Source organism: Sabethes cyaneus, chromosome 3 (assembly GCF_943734655.1).
Source record: "Sabethes cyaneus chromosome 3, idSabCyanKW18_F2, whole genome shotgun sequence".
NCBI classification, from domain to species: domain Eukaryota; kingdom Metazoa; phylum Arthropoda; class Insecta; order Diptera; family Culicidae; genus Sabethes; species Sabethes cyaneus.
Window position 1 is genome coordinate 63,910,404 of NC_071355.1, and position 18,434 is coordinate 63,928,837.

General features: G+C 37.8%; 1 protein-coding gene across 3 annotated transcripts in view; it reads right to left on the minus strand.

The window, feature by feature from the left end:
* LOC128742004 (nuclear receptor coactivator 7) overlaps nucleotides 1-18,434 on the minus strand; it is a 464,218-nt gene that overhangs the window by 251,068 nt on the left and 194,716 nt on the right. For 2 of the 3 annotated variants that reach the window (XM_053838175.1, XM_053838174.1), the window contains exon 1: nucleotides 2,055-2,880. The exons of the other annotated variant lie outside the window; for it this stretch is intronic. The gene's annotated coding sequence lies outside the window, so the exon portion shown is untranslated. Of the gene's footprint in view, nucleotides 1-2,054; nucleotides 2,881-18,434 lie in introns of those variants that run through there. 3 annotated transcript variants of the gene reach the window in all.

Sequence of the window (18,434 nt, forward strand, 5' to 3'; positions counted from 1 at the left end):
TAGAGCCCACAGACAATTGATTTTATAAAAAAAAATTAACTCGTATCCTACAAATTATTTTTTTGCCCCCCGATTTTCAAGCCAATTTTCAAGGGCGGGGTGACAAAAACTTTAAAATTAATTTGCAATGGCCTTATTGAAGGTTTGATGTTATTATTTTTTTCTTGACCCCGCTCCCCATTTCAACAATATTTTGAGATCAGGACATAAACTTTTGTTCAAAGTTGCATAAGTCTAATTGAAAGTCTTCTAGTGACAAAAATTTTACGATTGGATTAAGTTTTGTTCCTGAGACCTGAAATTTTTATATTACATATTTTATTTTCAATAGAATAGGCATAGAATTTTTTTGGTGGGTGTTTTTGATTTTCTGCACTGAAGGCATGGTAAAGTTTTATTCAAATCGAAGAAGGTCAAGTTGAACAGTTTACTCTCTCCACCTGGAGTTGCTGAAAAGCGAAACTGAGTTGTTAGGCGTGTGAAAGTGTTAAATAATGTTCAAAAGTCGAGTAATTTTAGCAGTTTCATTAACAATGATCGAAAGTACAAAAGAGAAAATTCATACACATAGAGATTGTATCGCACTGTGAAATTGCGAATTGAATTGGAAAAGATAAACAAAGTTCGTTGAGAGTAGAAAAATGAAAATATAAACACAGTTTCACGGTTCAGTAGCTCAAAGTACATTCGAGTGACTTGCTGTTGAACTGCTGAACGACAATTTCGATTTCTGATTGCTTTATATAGTAACAGCAGTGGGGGGTAATATAACACTGTAAGTTGCTTCCACCGTCAAAGTTTAACTAGCAGGAAGTGTTTAGACAGGTTTCAACTAATGTAAAATTACCTTTTTCAGTTATATGTATCTCACTTTCGTCTTCGTGGAATGAAATTCCATTTTCATATATTTTCTATCACGGTGTATGAAACATTTTATTGAATAGTTCCCTCACCATCCAAATCCATGTTATTACGTTATACATTTTTTATTGCAATTTGTGATCAACTTTCGAAAATAATCAGTGGTTGACAGCTTCTAAGCACATAAAAGAAATACAGTGTAAATATTTTTTATTATATGTTGTCAACACGATAGCCACTTTATATCCCTACATATATGAAAAATTGATCATTTTGTTACAGTTCAGTTGTATTACAAGCAGAAGCTGAATTGCAACATTTTTTTGATATTATTTAAAAATAGTAATTCCAAATTTGATTTATTTGCCAAATTAATGTGGTTCACTATCATTTTTTTCGTTGAGAAAGACGTTCGTTCGTTTGTCTAATTAAATTTATCCAGTCTATTACACAATGTGAATTACACATTTCAAACCAAAATTTTTTTTTAAATTAAGTACAAATTCAAATTGATTTCATCTTTTTAAAACCATTCGAATGGATATGAAACAGATATACATTCACTGTTAATCGCATTATGACACTTCTACATGTGTAGGCTCTTGTTCGGCCGGTCATGCGTGAATAGTTTCCAATAAAGCTAACTGTATAAAACCGATTCCAAGTAACGCACATCTTTCTCTGCTCTCTTCTCAGCTCAGCTGAGAAGCGAGGTGTGTACAACAGGCCCACAGGCAACCAGCTTCGAAAAACAGTTTGACACCTTCCAAGTAACTATTTTTCAATAATCGCCAACGGATCAGACCATGTAACCATGTTCTACGAAACTATACCGCATAGTTAGCCGTAGTAACGTGCATCTTCAGGAATGCAGATAAAACAGCTGTTTTCATTTGTTTACTGATGCATGTTTGCCTATCCCCTCTCACTTTCATAGCCGTAGTTTTCCCTTTACACGAAGTGCGGCTGTTGTGCGTTCACTATCGTTCGTGTATTTGCATATACGTACACACATTTACACGCTTGGCCTGCGAATAGCTAGCGAGACCGGGAAGCCTACGATGGTGGTTTGATAAAAAAATGTCGATCTTTGAAAAGCCCCCAAAAAGAAAAAAATAATCAGCAAACATTGGTTCTATGAAAGTTCAAGCTTCACACAATTTATAGAAAATAATTTGGTTAACTTTTCTTACTTTTTAATCGTTACAGCTGGTTGATCTCGATGTCAGTAAATCCTCTTACAAATGGTCGTCGGTCGAACTATTTTAGTTACAAAGTTTTCTTCTTTATTCTTCTAGATATCACTCGTTCAATATGGCACAATGCAAAACTCGTACGTCTATTTATCTAAGAGCGTGGTACAATGGCGTCATAAGGCGTACTTTGTTTCAAAAAGCAAAAAAAATGCACTACACAAACAACAACACCACCGTTGGAAGTAAAACTAGTTTCAATTGCACATTTCACTTGTTTCATCAGCACCCTGGTAAGGCAGGCGGCCAAGATTTGCCAGTTGGTACACACAAGCTACTGCGGGTTATTTCTCTTTCGTCGCGAATATCAAAAGCTCACTTTCTTCTGACAAATCACATTGCTCTGGCGCACTCTGATCGGGCGAAAAGGCAAAGGCACAGACACAGCTATTGAAGGGTATATTCGGAACCTCTCATGTATTACACCGACAGCACCAACCGATCTATCAATCAGAAGGCAAACCGATCAGAAAGGTCGCAATCGCCATCTCGAAGGTGTTTGGGTTTCACTTTTTTTCGCAACCACCGCAAATTTAGCGAAATTTTGCCAAGCAATCCGCTAACGCACACTTTCAATAGACCATGCGAAAAAGCTCGCGAGGGAACCCGCAGGGGCAGTAAACTTTACCACGAATAGCTTCGGTAATCCGTAGACAACACCGTATAAAACTATCCGGAACAACAAAAAGTAACCCTCGGGTAGCAAAAAAACACACTCCGTACTTAACACACAAGACACGCGCACAAGACCAAGCGATCGATAAAGAAACTCGTTGGAAACTAAAGCGACTGCTAAAGTTTCAAAAATGTTTAATACCACGTCGCCGTCGTCGTCGTCGTCGTCGTTGTCGTCGTCGTCGGCGCTGTCGCTACCGACCGATCCGATCCGGTCCACCCGATCGTACGTACACAAAGCGATCGTAGAGCATGGGCTTCTTGAGCGTCTCCGCACTCTGCGCGGCCGACGGAGATCGCCTCGGCTCCGGGTCCGGGTGGCAGTCCGATTGCGCGCAGGCAGCAGAACGATCTCACTCACCGTTAGCGTAGGGTTTGGCGTTGGCCTCTCGCGAGCGAATGCGCCAGCCAACCGGCAGCTCACGCTGCATGCTGCACTGACCGCCGCCGCCGCCGGTATAGGTACTTAGGCGGTAAGTACCAGTACAGCAGCACCAATCACGTTTTCTCTCCCGTTGTGGGGTGCGCTTCTAACCAGCGCAGCACTGACGCGAGTCCGACGAACGACCGGTATTCGACTGTGTACACTAAAAACTCACGTGAGAATAGTATTCAGTCCGTTCGCAAATGTTTAGGTACTTTTTCTATTACAGTCGGATTTCGAATTTGGCAACAAATGCGTGTCGCCTATGTTGCCAAAATCGAAACCGTGCCAAAATCGAGACCCTTTTTCGATATGAAAAAATTTAATGTAAATGCTTCAGAAATTGACTAAACATCATTAATCGACGATTGCAACCATTTTATGTTTAAAAGGTCCGCCAAGAGCTATCCGTCCGGTGCAAATAAGTTATTGACACCCTGCGGTAAGACGTAGTCCTACGGCAATAAAAATATTATTGTTCGAAATCACATAACTTTTTTTCATGAACATACTGAGGGCATCATTTTTTCGTCATTTGAAGTATTTATGCAGAAACTGATTGATTTTTAAGCATATTTTTGGAAGTGAAATATCTTGTGTTGCCAAAAACGAATACTTTTGTTGCCAAAATCGAGGCATGCCAAAATCGAACCATGCCAAAAACGAACCATGCCAAATTCGAAATCCAACTGTATTATGATTGCACTTTATGAACATGGTTTAATGCAAAAATTTTCAGTTTGCTAACTCCTTCAAGTTATTTGAATAGATATATATTGTATAGGTTACAATATTAGACACTGATGTCGATTTTTACGCGGTTTGTTTTTTAGACGACTGTTTTTTACACGACTGTTTCTATGCGATTTTCAGAATATATACATGTTTTTACGAGAATTTCAGAATTTAGGCGATTTTTTCTACGCGAATTGGTATTTACGGGGTTTTTTGTACGATTTTCGGAATCCACGAGGATGCGCTCTATTAGTCTGTTTTAATGCGTAGTTTTGGAAAACACTCGGTTCTGCGCAAATTTTGAAATTTGGTCAGTTTTTAACGCTTATGGTGGAATTTACGTGGTTTTTACGCGAGTATCGGAATTTACACGATTTATTTTTATGCGGTTTGGATTTACAAGGAACGTATCCTTCGCGTAAAAACAACTTGAGTGGATTTAACTATTCTATTTTATACGTTATCAAATAAATTACTGTTTCTACTGTTTTCTCATTTACTGTTTTACTGTTTTACTGTTTTACTGTTTTACTGTTTTACTGTTTTACTGTTTTACTGTTTTACTGTTTTACTGTTTTACTGTTTTACTGTTTTACTGTTTTACTGTTTTACTGTTTTACTGTTTTACTGTTTTACTGTTTTACTGTTTTACTGTTTTACTGTTTTACTCATCATCATCATTATCATCATCATCATCAGTGAAACAATCGTAAGAAAGGAATTTTCTAACTTCAGGGGAGATTACTTAATACTAGAAATAGTTTTATGATATCTACAAGTCAAAAAACATGTTACTCAAAAAAAAATTTAGTACCAAAAATATGATTCGATTATCCGGGCTAGAAATAAAAATGAACACCCGGATAATCGAGCCCGGGCTGTACTTCTTTATTATCAATCACTTTTATTTTGTTATTTTCAGAGTTTGTTCACTGCTTTCTCTGTTATTTTAGTGATTATTATTTGTGTTAATTTGCTTTTTGATTTGACTATTTTTCTATTTGTCTCTGTCTTTGTATTTGTTCTGTTTTATTTGAATGTAAATTTTCCCATATTTTTGTTTCTCCGACTTTGTTGTTTTCCTCGGTTTCACATTTTTTCGGTATTTTCTGCGAGGGTAAGAACCCCCGATTTGGACGAAAAAGTACAAATGAAATGAGCCGCTCCGAATTATAGTGGTCTATTGACCATTTAGTTAATTTTACAGGAGACGCAATTGTCTAAAAACCTCTATAATAAATTCTATACAATTATTTTCTCCAAACCAAGTGTTCTAATGTGTAGTGTATAAAGTGATTCAACTTGAGAATACGTAAAAATCCCAACTTTTATCAAAATATACGATTTATTCACACCAATGTACATAGACCACTATGATTTCATATATATTTTCACCGTAATCCCCAAAACGTTCCGCACCATAGTGGTCTATCTCCATGAGATTTGTAAATGGCTGTATCTTGCGCTGCTGACCGTCTAGCAAGTTGCGGTCTTCGGGAAGATTATTCAAATGACTACCAGCTTTAGGGTGGTATGGAAAATAGCGCAGAATTGTCTCACTACGTGGCGCTAGTGTATATGTAATATTCATATACAGGCTGTATCTTGCGCTGCTGACTATCTAGAAAGTTGCGGTCCTCGGGAAGGTTATTCCAATGACTACCAGCTTTAAGATAATATCAAAATAGTACAGAATTGTCTCACTACTACAAGCCTAGGAGAATTAGTTAACTTCAACACTCTATTTTTTTTCTAGCTGCGTTAACTGCCTGTAAAAAATTCATCTACCATCTATTAATGGTACTTCTAAAAAGGCCAAAAAAATCCCACCAACTCACTTAATCTATTGGTCTCAGTCACGTGAACACATTCCCAGTTACTTTCTAAGCATTTTGCACGATTCATGAAAATTGTATAATCAAAGAAAATTCGGTACCAAATTTTCAAAAGGGTCAATCTGCAAAATGTCAACAAACCGAGTGAGAGATATTTTCTGCTGGACTAGCATAGGAAAAAAAACCCTAGCAACTAAACTAGAGCAACTAAAAAAAAAACTAGCATAGGAAGGTAAGAGTAATTCTATAATTTGAGTCATAACAAACCTTTTGTTATAATTTTTTCACTGATGATAATGATGATCATTTAAAAAAAATTCTTCACCCGGTTAATCGAGTCTAAAATCCGGATAATCTTGTACGACAAGGTAGGTGAGGTAGCGTCTCAGTTGGCCTCGAGGTACGATGCTAATCTAATAAGCTAGTCGTCGTATATTCGAATCTCGGTTGGGAGGCGCTGTTAGAGTCAATAATCAATAGTCGCAGCAACTTGCCCTGCAATTGTCCTGTACTCTAACAGCTGGCTGCGAAGTTTGTCGTGTAAAAACTGAAGGTCAAGTTTCGATAACGGAAAGAAAATCAGGAAAATATTGAGATAGAGATGAAATAGACGATAAAGTGAAGAAGAAAGATAACTACACTGTTACACTTAGATTTGTGTAAGAATACATCTTATTAAAGTTTCCAAACGATTTTATATCTAAATACTTTAACTAGACTATTTTCATAGACTATAGAGGGTAAACTTGAAGCGGAACAGTACATTTCATTACTCTGAGTAATTTCATATTCGTTCGAATGAAAAATTATCTCATAAACTTTTGTTGCAATTCAAATTTTCCTTGTACTATATTGAAAATAATGTTAAAATATAAAATAATCTATACCTATAAAGAAGGATTTCTGTGTCTGTCTGTCTGTCTGTCTGTCTGTCTGTCTGTCTGTCTGTCTGTCTGTCTGTCTGTCTGTCCGTATGTTCCTTATAGAATCGAAAACTACTGAACCAATCGACATGAAAATATGCATGTAGAGATTTTTTGGGGCCAGGAAAGGTTTTAGTGATGGTTAGAAACCCCTCCCCCCACTAAGAAGGGGGGCTCCCATACAAATGAAACACAAATTTCTGCATAACTCGACAACTAATCAAGCAAATAGAACAAAATTTAGCATGTGGGTGTTTTCGGTGACAAGAATTTATTCTATGGTAAATTGAAACCACTCCTGTCTTTATAAGGGGAATTATAACTCCTCTCCTCTTTAAAAGGGGGGGCTTCTATACAAATTTCCTCATAACTCGAGAACTAATCAAGCAAATGGAACCAAATTTGGCATGTGAAGGTTTTCGAGGGCAAAAATATTTTCTATAGTAAATTAGGACCCCTCCCCACTTTAAGAGGGGGGGGCTCCTGTACCAAAGAAACACAATTTTCCTCATAACTCGAGAAGTAATAAAGCAAATAGAACCAAATTTGGCGTGTGGGTGTTTTTGGAGACAAAATTTTTTTCTATGATGAACTGGGACCCCTCCCCACTTTAGGAGGAGGGGCTCCTATACAAATGAAATACAAATTTCCTCATAACTCGAGAACTAATCAAGCAAATGGAACCAAATTTGGCACGTGGGTGTTTTTGGAGACAAAATTTTTTTCTACGACGAATTGGGACCCCTACCCACTTTAGGAGGGGGGGCTCCTGTACAAATGAAATTCAAATTTCCTCATAACTCGAGAACTAATCAAGCAAATGGAACCAAATTTGCATGTGGAGGTTTCTGGAGGCAAAAATATTTTCTATGGTGAATTAGGACCCCTCCCAACTTTAAGAGGGGGTGCTTCTACACAAATGAAATACAAATTTCCTCATAATTCGAGAACTAATCAAGCAAATGGAACCATATTTGGCATGTGGGTGTTTTTGGAGGCAACCATTTTTTCTATGATGAATTAGGACCCCTTACCTTTTTAAGAGGGGGGGCTCCCAAATAAACGAAATACAAATTTCCTCATAACTCTAGAACTAATCAAGCAAATGGAACCAAATTTATCATGTGGGTGTTTTTGTAGGCAAGAATATTTTCTATGGTATGTTTTCTATGGATTTCCCCACTTTAAGAGGGGGGGGGGGTTGCTCCTATACAAATGAAAAACAAATTTCCTCATAACTCGAGAGCTAATCAAGCAAATGGAACCAAATTTGACATGTAAGTGGTTTTAGACGCAAGATTTTTTTCTATGGTGAATTGAGACCCCTCTCTTCTTTAGAAAGCGAGTTATGGCCCATCTCCCCTTTAAGAGGGTGGGCTTCCATACAAATGAAATGCAAATTTCCTCTTATCTCGAGAACTAATCAATCAAATGGAACCAAATTTGGCATGTGGGAGTTTTAGATGGCAGAAATTTTTTCTATGGTGAATTACGACCCCTTCCCCTTTTAAGAGGGGAGCTCTCATACAAATGAAATTCAAATTTCCTTATAACTTGAGAACTAATCAAGCAAATGGAACCAAATTTGGCATGTGGGAGATTTTGGAGTCTTGAATTTATTTTACGATAGTTAGAGACCTCTCACCCCTGTGGTAGGGGGATATGGACTCTCATACAAATAAAACAGAAATTTTTGCGAAACTCAAAAACTAATCGAACTCGAGAAATTCGAGACTCTTCCATAAAACATTAGTCAATACAAGACCACAAAAACTATCTATAGTAACACTAGATCGTTCAGGACGAGACGGTCGAGTGTTGCCGGTGACCCGCCGTCGGAAGCGCCGCCCACTGGGGGGCTTGCAAAACTCGAGATTGTGACAAAGATCATCCGAGATTCATGATTTATGTACAACACAGGTTAATTTGTGGCAATACGAAGTTTGTCGGGTCAGCTAGTATTGAATAAATTGAAAATGGGTCATTCCACGTCAAGTGACCAAGAAAAAGTAAAACTTGTAATGGACCTTCTTGGATTTTTACCAAAGTCAGTCAGAATTCCAAGTTTGATGCCCCGATTTTATAAGCAAAAGCCGTCCCAAGTATGTTAGTTTTACTGCACTCTTATTGCGATTTTTAAGACCAAAATTGGTCATATAAACCATCATAAGAGTGTTGTTTAAAACCCAAATTGTTACTTGGGCTGTTTACGTCAATTCCACTTATTTTCTTTTGCTTATATCTCCGAAAACATTAAGTCTAGAAAGGCACTATTCTCACATTTTCAAACAGAACTGCCCAATGAATTTGAAAAAATAGTATTTTTTTAGTATCAAGGCTGCCAAATATTTTTCGATTCGATTTAAAAACTATTTTTCTCCCAATGAATACAATTTCATCTCAAAAATTCCAACTCCATCGTATTTGCCACATTTTTTATAAAATCCAAAAAAATTTGACAGTGTTGCCAAATTCCAAAATTTAAACTAAAAAGCTGGCAACACTGCTCAGGAAAATGTAATATCTAGTAACATATACATGCTTTCACAACAGGGCATAGAGACTCACTGCTTCTTGAAAAAAATATTTTGCTCTTGGTTTTACATAAGAAATTGGAGACCGCTTGCTTCAAAACGTTGTCTCTGGATCGGCAAGGAATACTTCGTGACGATAAGTAATTCTAATGTAAAAAAAATCTCTGGAAGACGATGGAGTCGAAACTTTTGAGATTAAAATGTATTCATTGAGAGAAAAATAGAACTTTAGTTTTCAAAACGAATAAAAAAATATTTGGTAGCAATGGTGCTAAAAAATACTACTTTTTTCGAATTCCTTGGGCAATATTCTTTGAAAATGTGAAAATAGTATCTTTCTAGACTTAATATTTCCGGAGATATAAGCAAACGAAAATTAGCGGATTTGACGAAAACAAGGCTTTTATTGATTAGGGGTGGGGGGGGGAGTCTCCCATAGAGGGAGGGAGAGTTCAATCGGCACAAAAAAAAACAATAGTCGACTTACGCTTATTAACTACTTTCATCTAATTTTGGGATTATGGGAGTTTTATATCAATCTCTGTCACAATGGTCATTCTGTTCCGGACCTAAAATTCATCATGAAAAAAAGCAGGTTGGAAACCTACTATTTTGTAATTTTGAGTGTTTATATAGTACATCTATCGATAAAGATACGATTTATGCAAAAATCTCATTTTTGACAAAAATGGTCAATAGACCACTATAATTCGGAACGGCTCAAATATCAGGTAGACTATAAAACCATTTCAAGTTATTAATAGACTGATAGCCGGTCCCCAGCCTTTCATGTCTTTTTTCTGTTTTTATTTCTTCGATTTTTTGTTCTAATTGCTATCTGATCCGGTTCTTTCTAGTTTATGCTAATCGGTTTCCTCCGTTTTCTTTATTTTTTTCTTCTTTCTTTAGTTTTTTGTATTTACTTCTATTCGATCTTTCTTGTTTTTACTTCTCATTTTCCCTTTATTTCGTTTAAGAATTTGCGCTTCCTGGCTCTCTTAATTTTTTGTTTACTTTTTTTTTTTTTGTCAATAGTAAAGTTTATTATAGTTTAATTTTTACAGATCAAATTGTAGTTCGAATCTTAAAGCACCTATATCTATGGTATTACTAGCTTTATCAATAAAATTTATATAATTTGCAATTTTCTTCAACACTTCTACTTTATTTCTACCGTTGATTCCTCTCAACACTGGCTTCATGATATCACGAAATTGGAGGCGTCTGTGTCCTAGTTGAAACGGTGCGATCGTATCCTGCAGCAGTTCCCATGCGGCTGTTACACGGATACATTCTTTAAATTTGTGCTCGAGTGTTTCGCTTGACGTTGTACAGTATGGACAGTTTTCACCTTTACTTTATATTTTTGTTTTGATTTGCATACTTTTCAGATCTCTGTGATACTTTCTTTCATTTCTTTTATATTTTGCTCTTCTGGCTTTTGCTTAATTTTTCAACTTTTATTTTTAATGTTTTCTTTTGCTTTTACTGTTTCTCTCTATTTTCCGCTTTAGCTGAGTTTCACTTTTTAACATACTTGTTTCTCTGATGTTTTTTAGTATTTTATATGTTTTTCTTTCGATTTCAATACGAGAAAAATGCGTAACAATAAATATTGTTCTTTTGCTGTATTTTTTTCCCTTTGTTTTTTTGTCCGCCCCTCACTCTTAACGTTTTTTTTTATTTTCTGGTTTTTGCTTCGCTGTTTGTTTTGTTTTTATATCATTTCTGCATAATTTAATTATGAACTGTTTGTTTTTCTTCCGGCCTCATTTTTTACGGTTGTTTTATATATTTCCTATCTCTGACCTGGTTTGTACGTCTTCCAGATCGCTTATATAATATATCTATTATTTCTATTAACGTTTCTCTTTGTACCTGTTTTGTTATTTTGTTCTGCTGTAATTTTTGTGTAGTATTCGCATGTTTATCACTTCCTTTTTCTGTTTCTTGGTTTCACTTCATCTTCCAATTTTTCATATTGTCCCAAATTTTCACTTAGTTGTCTATTATTTTTCTTTCTCTTTTCTTCTTGGCCTTTCCCTTGTTTGCCGTGTACAATTTTTTTTGTTTTACTTTTTCAAGATTATCTTTTTTATTCTTTTGTTTTTTGTTTTGACTCTTCTTTTCAATTTTTTCTGCTCTATTTGACTTCTATATTTTTATTTTACTCTTTCTGCTTTTTGCATTTTATTTTCTGTGTTTTTCCGGGCTGGTATCGAATGGCCGAAACATAAATGGCCGAATCACGAATGGACGAAATCCAAATGGCCGAATTCCAACAACAGTTACAGAAAGCAGAATCACGAAAGGCCGAATCACGAATGGCCGAATCACGAATGGCCGAATCACGAAAGGCCGATTTTCCCCAGAATGCCTAAATCAACCAAAATTGTATTGATCGTTTTGTGAGACATTACGCATTTTGAATAAATTGTTTCATTATTTCTCTGCGCAAATTTGAAACATCGCCCTGAAAAACTTTTAAAATTTTCCCCGCCATTGCCTTCTGTTTCATTCATAGCTCTGTGATGATCCGCGTCATTGATAGGTGAAAGAAAAAAGCTTTTCGTAAAATTCTGTACCTTATTTTCAGAAAAACAAGACATACTCTGCGTCTTATTTTTTATTTTGGTAGATAGAGTATAGATGATTGATAGTTGTTTCTTCCTCTAAGCGCGAATGATTTACGTTTATTAAGGGTGCGAGGCCTATTGATCGTGTCAGTAGCAAATGTTTCCTAGATGATGCAGGGCGAGATGGCCGTAAGCCGCGAGTATGTGGCTAACACCCCCCCTCCCCCCCAGCAGGAACCACTACTATTTAGGGGCATGCATTTTCCTAGATTTACTGACTAGTAGGGATTATCCCTTACTTAAGTCCGAATGAGCGGCAACGAGTAAGGACAGAATATACCCAACAATAGATCAAATAACTGGTCGCAGTGGAAAATGTACCCAACGAGGAAGAAAACCCAACATTTGTGCAGGCTGAAGGCCGTGATTATGACGTTCGACCATTCGTGTTTCAGCCTTTTGTGATTCGGCCATTCGTGATTCGGCCGTTCGTGATTCGGCCATTAGATATATTATGCCATTTGTTATTTCGCCCATTTGTGTTTCGGCCATTTGTGTTTCAGCCATTCGTGATTCGGCCATTTGTGTTTCGGCCATTCGTAGGTAATCCGTTTTTTCTCACTAATTTTGTTTTCTTTCCAATTTCTCCAATTTGTTTCCTTCATGTTTTTTCTGTCTTTTGTTTTTCCCTGTTGTAGTGACCACACCCAGGCTTTAATTCGAACTAAACGATACTCCCCTATTATATATTTTATATTGTATTGTATTGTATATTGTATTGTATATTGTATTGTATATTGTATTGTATATTGTATTGTATATTGTATTGTATATTGTATTGTATATTGTATTGTATATTGTATATTGTATTAAAAAAAGCAAAGTCTAGGTGATACATTTCGTTATCGAAACTTGACCTTCTGTTTTTATACAACATACTTCGCAGCCAGCTGTTAGAGTGCAGGACAATTGCAGGGCCAGTTGCTACGATCCTATTGACTCTAGCAGCCTCTCCAAGACGGGATTCGAACATATGACGACTGGCTTATTAGGCCAGCATTATACATTCAGGCCAACTGCCATATTATATTATATTGTAGTAATCCTTATAAAAAGCAATTTTTCTGGCAAACTGCAGGCCGGTAAAATAAGAAAATGTCCACTTTTTGTGTTTTTTCTGCCTCTCATTTCTGTTTTTCTTTCATTCTGTTTTTCATTCTGTTTTTCTTTCATCTTCATATTTTCGTTTTCACTTTTATTTGATTCACATATTTGATTTCACTTTCATTTTATTCTTCTCCTTCATTTGTACTCTCTATTGTCTTCATTTAGTTGCTTTCTCAATTTTTCAGTCATTACTTTAATTGTTCATCCTGTTTTACATGTGTTTTGCCAAATTTTCAAGCGTTTTCTTTTTTATACTTTCTTTTAAACTAAGACTTGATGTTTTTTTATGACAGTTTCATTTTATCTATTGTTTCTATTTGGCAGTTGCGTCGCTATTTTTCCCGTTTCTTTACGACTATTTTCTCCTTTTTAAAATTGATTTCAAGTCTTTTTCCTTTCTTTTTTCTACTTTTTGTCTGTCCGTTACCCCCGTTTTTTCCTACTTTCTATGTTTCTTTTCCTTTTATTTTCTATTTTTACTCAATTCACTATCAAAACTTTCATATTTCTATTTTACCGGTTTTTTGTAATTTTTCGCAAATAATAATGCAATCTCTATTTTTGCCCATATTGTTCTTCTTATTCTTCTTATAAACAAGGGGGAAATAGAGGGAAGACAAGGCAACAAAAATGAAGAACTTTCTTCCGTAAAAAAAGATTATTCCGATATTATTACTTCAACTTCTATTTTTGAATTCAATTCCAATTTAAAATAAAAATTTCAAGTTTGGTGACTGGCCAGTATTTTTGTGATAAGTCATAATAGATTCACTATCCTACGATTTCTCGTGTTTTCCCGGCCAAAACAGTCTTCTGAAAGTTTGGGTGATATACCCTTTTGTTTATTGCTGGGCACGCTGGTGACGCAATATTCTTCTTAATTATTTGAAATACAAATTTGAAATACAATGAGGGGGTTTGCCTACGGGAAGCCAAAATATTGTGATGTTGAGTACCTTCATCGTAAAGAAGACTCAAGCATAGCCAGTAGAAAATAAAAGAATTAGAACACTGAACCGAAAAACACTTACGCAAATTACCATAGTATATTGCATACAAAATGACTAAAGGAATCAAGACAATATTTTAGGTTTGTTTTCTCCAAAGGCGAATTTTTCATTATTTTGGTAATAAAAAATTCAAGATATCTATTTTGTCGCTAGATAATTTCCAAGTAACTACCATTAGTTAATATATTGATAGATATATATTTAGGATTTGGCATGGTTCGATTTTGGCAACAAAAGTATCCGTTTTTGGCAACACAAAATATTTGCTTCCAAAAATATGCTTAAATATCAGTCAGTTTTCGCATACATACTTTAAATGACGGAAATATATTGCCCTAAGTGTGTTCATGAAACAAAATTTGCGGTTTCGAACAATAATATTTTTATTGCCTTAGGACTACGTTTCACCGCAGATCGCCAAAAACTTACTTGAACAGGTCTAGATTTTGGCATGGTTTCGATTTTGGCAACATAGGCGACACGCATTTGTTGCCAAATTCGAAATCCTACTGTACAAGAACATAAGAAATTCAAAAGAAAACAAACATTCGTTTTTCCTACAAGCTGCATACGGCCCATAGTTAGTCGTGTTCCAAAAACAACGCAGTACCTAGGAATTATCTTCAATCGGGTGAAGCTAGAAAAAGTACCGACTTTGCACCGAACCACAGATAAGTGGAGAAGTTGGCACATAGTCTGCTAAGCCGACCACTGACGCAGTGAGCTGAGCTGAGATCTGAGATGAGAGTGAGTAACTATTGTACATCAATCGTTCGGTACTCAGGAGTACCTACCCAATATGTGGTGTGCGACAGCGAACAGCGTTTATGTGGTGATTAACGCACAAGTGAACAGCACAAAGCAACCGCTCAGCTTCGAGTGTAAGTGATTCATTGCTACTGATGCATCCACTGATTGCACCTATCTCCTACTCACAACCGTAGATTAAGAAGCTGTGGTTTGTTTTAACAGGCAATTAATATCTTTACAACGTACGTAAACTTTACTATTATCATACTAGGTTACTGCCAGTGGATGATATCATTAGCTTACATTGGATAACAAAAGGATTATTATTCAACAATTGAACCTTTTTCATTACCGGCACTATCCAGTAATTGCAATGATCATAAAAAAGTTCGTTTGTATAGTTTCTTCACCTCTCGGACTTAGGATGCATTATTCGCCACGGGGTCAGAAACACCAAATAATGACCAGCGTCATTCACACTCACTGTTTTCATCGGTATCGGTGCCAATTACAATCCACGATCCATCATCGTCAGCTGCTGACAGATATTCATCAAAACAATCGCTTCGTAATGCATTTGTTTGTAACGGAATTGCAAGTTGTATTAGCCAACTAAAGCGCCAAACACCGCCCGCAACGACGGCGATTATAAGCCAATTAGTTAGCCTCAGCTCAGTCGAAACGGGATACCGTGTCCGATGCGAAACCGACATCGGATTTCGCTCGTCCTGGCGAACGTGTGCTGGCACTCTGGCAGTTGGATAGTTGTCCGGTTCGGTTCGGGTCTGGGAGAAGAGAACTTGTTTTTGCTATTCAATTCTAGCCAATTTTTCATGTCACAATCAGCCACCCTCCGTCTCCCCATTTCGTACGTTGTACGTTTCTCTTGCTGATGACAGCGAGCGATTTGTGGAATCATATCTTGCAGCTGTGTCGTCTCTACCCGAACAACACGGAATGCAGCTTTCCATCATCATAAAAACGAAGCAACAACCACGGTGCACTCTCGGTGGTAACAATGTATCAATTAGATTCTATTCGAATACTCGTTGTGCATAGATTAATGTGGAAAATGAAAACTTTCTAGTAGGATTTAGATTTAGATTTTCTGTCTTTATGACAAAAATAATATTTCTATTGGAATATTCGTATTACAGAAAAAACACTTCACACACCATAACAAAAATTAGTGAGTGCTAAACAATTATGCAAAATATTTTCTGAAATTTTTGTAAATTATGTTAAGAGTTAAGACCAAACAGACAACAACACAAGCTTCCTGGTATTCAATACATCCTTATTGAATACCAGGAAGCTTGTGTTGTTGTCTGTTTGGTAATCCTCAACTGGATCCAGGAGAAGATCGACGCTACTCTTCAGCGGCAGCAAGCTGAATTCCGTGCTGGCCGATCATGTGTAGACCATATCACAACGCTTCGCATTATATTGGAGCAGATCAACGGATTCCGGGACCCTCTTCTGCTGGTGTTCGTTGACTTCGAAAAGGCGTTCGACCGTGGAGTTCCAGATAAGCTAGTCCATCTCATCGAGGCTCAATGCGAGACGTTCTTGTGCAAGGTTTTGCACGACGGCGTCTTGTCCGATCCCACAAGGGTTACGTTAGCGTGAGACAGGGCTGCATTTTATCACCGCTTCTGTTTCTCATCGTTATGGATGAGATATTAGTTGGAGCAATTGACAGTAGACCAATTCGCCAATTCGTTGCGCGTCTCGACACACGCAAGTCTGCTTCAACCTGGTCGACCCATCTAGCACGTTGAGCTCCTCTATTCCTGGTGCCGGTGGGGTTTTGAAGAGAACGAATTTCACTACACAGTCGTCTGGCATCCTTGCGACGTGGCCGGCCCACCGTAGTCTCCCAACTTTCGCCAGGTGTACGATGGGAATCTCTCCAAGCAGTGCCTGTAGCTCGTGATTCATACGTCTCTGCCACTCTCCGCTTTCCGTCTGTACTCCGCCAAAAATAGTCCGCTACACCTTTCGTTCAAAAACGGCAAGTGCACGTATGTCTTCCGTAAGTAAAGTTACTATCTCAAGTCCGTAGAGGACTACCGGTCTGATTAGCGTTCTGTACATCGTCAGCTTTGTGCGGCGGCGTATGCTCCTTGATCGAAACGTCTTGCGAAGGGAAAAGTAGGCTTGATTTTCAGCTTGAATGCGTCGTTGGATCTCCTTACTCGTATTATTGTCGGTGGTGACCAGAGATCCCAAATATATGAACTCATCGATCATTTCCAGTTCATCGCTGTCAATAGTCACTGTCCGTGGGAGGCAAACGTTACTTTCTCGGGAGCCTCTTCCTACCATATATTTGGTTTTCAACGAATTAATTTGTAACCCTATCCTGCTAACCTCCGTTTTTAATCTGGCGTAGATTACCTCCGCCGTCCCAAGGTTTCTAGTAATGATGTCGAGGTCGTCTGCAAAGGCTAGGAGTTGGCTACTCTTACTGAAGATCGTCCCCCTCGCTTCGATGCCCGCTCGCCGGATCACACCTTCAATAGCGATATTGAATAACATACAGGACGAGGACAGTCCATCCCCTTGCCGTAATCCTCTGCGCGATTCGAAAGGACTTGAGAGCAGGGCTTGAAAAGGGATCGCAAGTTGAATGTGACTGCCGTGAATGCGAACTTTCCGCATTCAAACTCCGCTTTTTGAACGATCATTTGACTGTTTTTCTTATCCAGTCAATATGCCGCTTGCGCTGCTGCCGTCTTACAATTCATGCGGCATCTCAGCAAAAGCAAACAGTCAATCTCCCGTTTTGCTTTGCGCTTTGAGAATATAAACTGCAAACTGACTGGAAGCATACGGTGACGTATTTTTTCGTTTCTCTTTTTGTCTCCAAATCGGCTGCTCACAGTAATAGTTTGTCACCCGGACGTCGGTCCGACGCAAGCAAAATATTCGTTTGTATTGGACGGAGTCCGACCGACTTCTTCCATGCACATGTAGTGGTTGTTTTTTTGTAGTATTGAATCATACGATTGTGCGGTTGCTTTTCGTTAGCGTGGTGATTGCCAGTCATTTGACTGTTTTGCAGTCATTCGCTGCTCCAAACGGTAAAGGCAACTTGATCGAAACGAAAATGTCAAAAAGCATTAGAACGCATTCATACTGTTGCGTGCATTCGACGTTTGACTAAGCAAACTGCCAGTTGTGTTATGCATAGCGTTCGTATTCCACCTCTAAACGGACGGTGTGAACTTGAATGCGCGTTGGTGTGACTGCGGTAGAAAAAAAAGGATCGGTCGAAGCCCTGCTTGAGAGTAGCTTTGATCAGCCGCGTCAGTTTGTCCGGAAAACCGTACTCGTGCATTATCTGCCATAAGCTATGGCAGATCGCGTTCGACGGTATCGTATGCTGCTCTGAAATCCACGAAAATATGATGCGTGGGCACGTTGTACTCTCGACATTTCTGAAGGATTTGTCGGAGAGTAAAAATTTGATCCGTAGTAGCACGGGCCCCCATAAAGCCCGCCTGATACTGCCCTACGAATTCTTTTGCTATTGGGGATAGACGACGCAACAAAATCTGGGAGAGCACCTTGTAGGCGACGTTGACCAGCGTAATGCCGCGGTAGTTACAGCAGTCTAACCGGTTGCCCTTTTTGTAGATGGGACAGACTACGCCTTCCATCCACTCCTCCGGTAGTTTCTCTTCTT